Below are 7,064 nucleotides of genomic sequence, written 5' to 3' on the forward strand. Positions count from 1 at the left end.
GAGATGGATCAGCCAGGTGGCATCATTGATGGAGTCAAGTGTGGCAGCGGTAGTGAGGTTGGCCTAGGATCGAACATTGTTTTGTTCTGCTGTGCATGGGGTCGCTATGAGTCGGTTCCTACTCGATGGCACCTGACAACAACAACAACAATGTTTAGGAAGTTCCCTGTTATTCTTATTTTCTTCAGTGTTTCTAACATGAAAGGCTATTGGGTTTTGTCCAGCATATTCTTTAAAAAAACATAAGCCTAGTGATATCAGTCTTTCGTCTAAATGCTTCAATGGCTTCTCAAAAGTTCTTGGAATAAAATCCAGACCTATTGTCATCTGAGACAGAAGCATAACAAATATGAAAATAGGAGAATTGTTATTAAATTAAAATAAAGGCCAATTAAGTAATGTATAGCCATAAAAGAGTGCCCCATAAATGAAGGTAAAATAAATACTTCTTCACAAAATAAAAACTGTGTTCATTACCAGCAGATTCATACCAAATAAAACACTAAGCATTATTCTTAGTAAGGAATTAGGAATTCTTTTTTTTTTTCTTTCAGGAAACCATCCAGAGATGAAATTGCAAAAAGGGATGAAAACAGGAAGGCTAAAAGATAATGTAAATATTGTTGCTGTGTTGCTAAGTACCATCAAGTTGATTTCAACTCATAACGACCCAGTACAGGGTTTCTGAGGAGCTGCTGGTAAGTCTGAACAGACAATTTTATAGTACAAAATGACCTTGTGGTCCAATGCTTAGCCTACAGCGTCACACAAGAACTCCAAGGTAAATGTTGTTGTTACTAAGTGCCTTTGAGTCAGTTCTGCATCATAGTAACACTGTCCAGGGTTTTCAAATAATAGCTGCTGGATTTGAACCACCGACCTTGTAGTTAGCATTCCAGTACTAATTCTACAGCACCACACCAGGACCCCATAAATGAAGAAAAAGTTTTAAAATGACTGTAATTTTCCATAACAAGTTAAATAGTAAGTATTATTGTTGTTGTTAAGTGCTGTTGAGTCATTTCTGACCCATAGCAACCTTGTATAAGGTTTCCAAGGAGTGGCTGGTGAGCTTGAACCACCAATCTTGCAGTTCAAATTGACTTTGCAGTTCAGAGCATTAACCCACAGCAAGACACCATTGGGGCAGATGGAGTTCTGGAGTGGTGCTGTAGGATAAACAGTGGACTGCTAAACCCATGGTTAGTAGTTCAAAGCCACCTACTGCTCCTCAGGAAATCCTATACATGATTGCTGGTGATGGTGGTTATGTGCCGTGGAGTAGGTTCTGACTTACAGCGAAGAGGGTTTCCGAGGCTGTAAATCTTTACGGGAGCAGAAAGCCTCATCTTTCTCCCACAGCACAGCTGGGAGTTTTGAACTGCTGACCTTGCAGTTCACAGCCCTATTCGTAACCACTACACTATCAGAGCTCCCTATACATGATTGCTAGCTAGTCAAAATTGAGTTAATGGCACACAACAACAACAACTAAAGATTAATAGTATCTGGTTTGTTTTGTTTTGTTTTGTTTTGTTTCATTAATGTGAAGGTAATATAATAATGAAAATACTTAGTTCAAAAGAAGCAAAGAAAGAGAGACAAAAAGCCATGTTGTTGTTGTGGTTATGTGCCGAGGAATCGGTTCCGACTCATAGTGACCCTGCATAGGGTTTCCGAGGCTGTCAATCTTTACGGGAGCAGAAAGCCTCATCTTTCTCCTGCGGAGGAGCTGGTAATTTCGAACTGTTGTCCGTGAGATTCGCAGCCCGATTCATAAGCACTACGCTACCAGAGCTCCAGCTATGTTGAAAACAAATGCAATTAAAAATTTTCAGAAGATAATAAGAAAAAAGCAAAAGCCTAATAGGTTCTACTTCTTGCAATAAACACATTCAAAATATATAACAGTCCTGGTGTGGTGTTGTGGGTTTATGTGCTGGACTTTGAACAGCAAGGTCAGTGGTTCAAGCTCACCAGCTGCTCCTCCAAAACCCTATACTGGGTTGCTAAGGGTCGGAACTGACTCAATCATACTTAAAAACAACAACTATCACAACTTGCAATAAACACATTCAGTATATACATGTTTTTATAGTTAAGTGCTGTGGAGTTAGTTCCTACCCATAGCAACCTTGTATAGGGTTTCTCAGAAGTGACTGTTGACTTTGTAGTTCAAACTACAGTCTTTCCTACAGCACCACACCAGGACTCAACAGCACTTATCAAACAAATATAATTATTATAAGTAGTTCTGGTATGATCTTCAACAATAAGCATTGGACTGCTAACCACAAGTTCGGTACTTCAAACTCACCAGAAGCTCTTAAGAAGACCTATAAAACATTGTGTATAAGAAGATGAAACACTGTGAGAAATTCTCAAGATGGTCCATCTTCAGGAATAAAGAGCCAAGGAGACTGATAGATTCACAAATTATAGGGACCTAAATCCTTGGGGTATGTGAACAGGATGAATAGGGGGAGGAGGAGGAAGAAATCCTCCCACTCCCCACTTCCCCCTGTTCTCTCCCCACTTAAAAAGAAACTTTAAATAAGAATACAGCCATTAAGGGCCTAGACCCTGTCCAGGGAAAGATTGTGAACCCCATATTACTTAAATCGATTAAGAAGTGGGGGGTGACTTTTCAGACTAAGGTATAAATTCATTGCAAACCTGCCATGCAGCGTGTCTTCCTATGTCTACTGGGTTGGGCACCTGATTGTGCAAAATCACTCTCAATAAAATGAGTACCGATAGGATTTCTTGAGAGTTAGTCGGCAAGCACTTGTGATAACTCATCAGTGACCTCACAACTAAGAGGAACCAAGGCAGTATCTGGGGTATCAACAATGTTTCTAACAACAACGTATTGCATTAGGCAAATCTGCTGTACAAGACCTTTCTAAAATGTTGAAGAACAAAGATGTCAGCTTGAGGACTTAGGTGCGCCCGGCCCAAGCCATGGTATTTTCAATAACCTCATATGCATGTGAAAGTTGGACAGTGAATAAGGACAATGAATAAGAAAGTACCTTGGGCTGCCAAAAGAACAAACAGATCCATGTTGGAAGAAGTGCAGCCAGAGTGCTCCTTGGAGGCCAGATGGCCAAACTTCATCTCTCATACTTTGGACATATTGTCAGGAGAGACCAGTCACTGGAGAAGGATATTATGTTTGGTAAGGTGAAAAGCCAGAGAAAAAGTGGAAGCCCCTCAGCGAGATGGATTTACCAAGTGGCGACATCATATGGGCTCAAGCGTGGCAACAATTGTGAGGTTGGCCTAGGACCGCACAATGCTTCATTTTGTTGTACATAGGGTCCCTATGAGTCAATCCCAACTCTATGGCACCTAACACCAACAAAGTTTTTTTCATCTAGCCACCTCATTTTTTAAATATGTGTGTGTGTGTGTGTGAATTGAATGAAGGTTTACAGAGTAGATCATAAGTTTTACATTCAATAAATCATATCCTTTGCTTCATTACATGGTTGCAATCCCCTTCATACACCAACAGTTCACAGCATTTACCTGTCTCTATTCACTGTAACTACTTCGAGCTAATTCCTCTTATGCCTTCAACTATGCATGTACCCTCCCTCCCACAAATGGAACTTTGCATATGTTTGCTGTCCTCTGCCTAGAATTCTTACCCCCACCCCACCCCCACCCCCGCTTCTTGGTCTGCTTTGATTTCTTTGTACTTTAGATCTCAGCCCAAGACACCTTTAGTGACTGAGAACTGCTTTATCTACCTGATCAGGCCAAATGTATTTATTATAAATATATAATAGTGCCATGATAGCTTAAATGTATGGAGTCCTGGTGTGGTATAGTACTATTAACAAAGGACTGAAAGGTTATTTTAACCACAAAGTCAGCAGTTCAAAGTCACTGGAAACTCCTTGGAAACCCTATCCAGGGTTGTTATGATTTTGAACCGACTCAATGTCACTTAACAGCAACAACTTAATGAATAAGCTATTTGATTGTCTGTTGTTCATTTGAGTATGATTTTTGAACTTTTTATTTGGAACCGATTTCAAATTTAAAGAAATGCTTCAAGAATAAGTACAAAAACAAAACTCCACATACCCTTTGGTTTTCTTGTAAGATAAGCACTGGATTGCTAACCACAAGGTTGGCAGTTCAAATCTGCCAGCTATTCTGAGAAAGAAAGATGAGGCTTTCTGCTTGTTTAAAGATTCACAGCCTCTGAAACCCTGTATACATTCACAATGTGTCAGAACCAACCCAATGGTGCGTAACAACAATCTTTATCTAATATTAATATTGCCTCTTTTCCATAAATATGTTTCTACGAACATTTGAGAATAAATTACATAAATTATGGTTATTTTTTCTTACATAATTTAGGGTTTTTTTTTTCTTATAATAGTAATATTACATTACATAACCACAGAACTGTTACCAATGGTAGTAAATGTAGCAATGGTACAATCTTTTCAGTGTATGCACAAGATCTCTTCAATATGTTGAAGAGTAAAAATGTCAGTTTGTGGACTAAGGTATGCCTGACCATGGTATTATCAATAACCTCATATGCATGTGAAAGCTGGACAGTGAATAAGGAAGATAGTAGAAGAATTGATGCATTTGAGTTATGGTGTTGGAGGAGAATATTGAAAGTACCACAGATGAAGTACAACCAGAGTGCGCCTTGGAAACCAGGATGGTCAAACTTTGTCTCTCATGCTTCAGACATGTTATCAGGAGGGACCAATCACTGGAGAAGGATATCATGTCTGGTAAATGGCAAGTCGGAGAAAAAGAGGAAGACCCCAATTAGCTGGTCTGGCACAGTGACGGCAGTGATGGTTTCAGGCCTAGCAATGATTGTAGGTTGTCCTATGGCTGGCAAATTTTTTATTCTATTGTGCTTGCTGTTGTTGTTGTTGTTGTTATGTGCCATGGAGTCGGTTCCAACTCATAGCCACCCTATACAAGGTTTCTGAGGCTGTAAATATTTATAGGAGCAGAAAGCCTCATATTTCCCCCGAGGAACAGCTGGGAGTTGTGAGCTGCTGACCGTACGGTTTGCAGTCTGATTCATAACCACTACACTACCAGAGCTCTTGTTGTTGTTAAGTGCCATCAGGAAAGTTCTGACCCATAGCGACCCTGTACAGGGTTTCCGAGGGTGTAAATCTTTACGGGAGTAGAAAGCCTCATCTTTCTCCCGCGGAGCGGCTGGTAGTTTCGAACCGCTGACCTTAAGGTTCGCAGCCCGAATCATAACCACTATGCTACCAGAGCTCCTTTAGCTATGTTTAAAACAAATACAGTTAAAATGGTCCACTTCTCCTTCTTCCAAATGATGTCTTTGACAACGTCCATCTTTTCTCCATCTATCATGATGTTATTGATGGTTCCAGTTGGGAGGACTTTTGCTTTCTTTATGTAAAAGCATAGTCCATAACGAAGGCTGTAACCTTTGATCTGCTTCTGTGATTACTTAAGTTTTCTTTGCTTCCAGCAAGGGAGGTTGTTTCACTTGCATATTTCAGTTTGTTGATGAGTCTTTATCCAGTCCTGATGCTAATTTCTTCTTTATATAATCTAGTTTCTCATATTATTTGTTCACCATACAAACTGGATAGATATGATGAAAGGATACAACCCTGGAGTACAGCTTTCTTAATTTTAAACCATTCAGTATCACATTATTCTGTGCTAGCAAATGCTCTTGGTGTGTGTACAGGTTCCTCATAAGCAAAATTAAGTGTTCTGGAATGCTCATTCTTTCCAATGTTATCTATATTTTGTTATGATTCACAGAGTTGAATGCTTTTGCACAGTCAATAAGGCACAAGTAAACTTCTTTCTGGAATTCTCTGCTTTTGGCCAAGATCCATCTGATGTCAGCACTGATACTCCTTGTTCTACGTCATCTTATGAAATTGGCTTACATTTATCACAGCTACCTGTCAATATAATGCTTATAATTGTTTAGAATAATCTTCAGCAAAATTTTACTTTCTTGTGATATTAAGGATACTGTTAGATAATTTCTGCATTCTTGTTGGCACCTTTGTTTGGAATGGACACAAATATGTAACTCTTCCAATTGATTGGTCAGGTAATTGTAGTCCAATTTTCTTGGCATTGAAAAGTGAGTGAATTCAGTACTGCATCACTTTGTTGAAACATTTCAGTTTGTATTTCTTCACTTCCCAGAGCTTTGTTTTTCACTGATGCTTTAAGTGCAGCCTGGATTTCTTTTAATACCATTGGTTCTTGATCATATGCTACTCTTGAGATGGCTGAGCATCAGTGAATTCTTCTTGGTATAGTGAATCTGTGTTTTCTTCCCATTTTCTTCTGATGTTTTCTGCATCAATCAGTACTTTAACCACAAAATCCTTCAATATTGAAAATCGTGGCTTGAATTCAGATTAAGTTATTTCAACTTAAAAAATGCTAAACATGTTCTTCCCTTTTCATTTTCTGACTCTAGGTTTTTGCATATTTCATTAAATACTTTATTTTTCCATCTCAAGCTATCATTTGAAATTTTCTGTTTTGTTCTTCTACTTCCTTATTTCTTCCAGTTGCTTTAGCTTTCTTGTCCTCTAGAGTGTGTGGCACTACAGGATAAGCCCTGGATTGCAAAGCACAGGGTTGATGATTCAAACCCACAAGTTTTTTGATGGATATCCTATACAGGGTTTCTATGCATCAAAACTGACTGGAAGACACTTAACAACAACAACAACAGTAACAATAACAACAACACTCAAGAGCAAGTTTAAAAGTCTCTTCTGACATACATGCAAATCTTTTATTTCTTTAGCTTCAAACTGAGATTTTATGTAAACAAAACAACTCCTGGCTTTGTTTTGGTTAATGATATAGACGTTCTTCACCATCTCTTCGCATAAACGTAGTTGTTGTTAACTACTGTCAAGTTGGTTCTGACTCATAGTGATTCAATGAACAACAGAATGAAACACTGACCAGTCATGCATCATCCTCAAAATTATTAATTTTGAATCCATTGCAGCTGCCAGCGGGCCAATCCATCTCTTTGGGGGTCTTCC

This window comes from Chrysochloris asiatica, unplaced genomic scaffold (assembly GCF_000296735.1).
Source record: "Chrysochloris asiatica unplaced genomic scaffold, ChrAsi1.0 scaffold00044, whole genome shotgun sequence".
Classification (NCBI taxonomy): Eukaryota; Metazoa; Chordata; class Mammalia; order Afrosoricida; family Chrysochloridae; genus Chrysochloris; species Chrysochloris asiatica.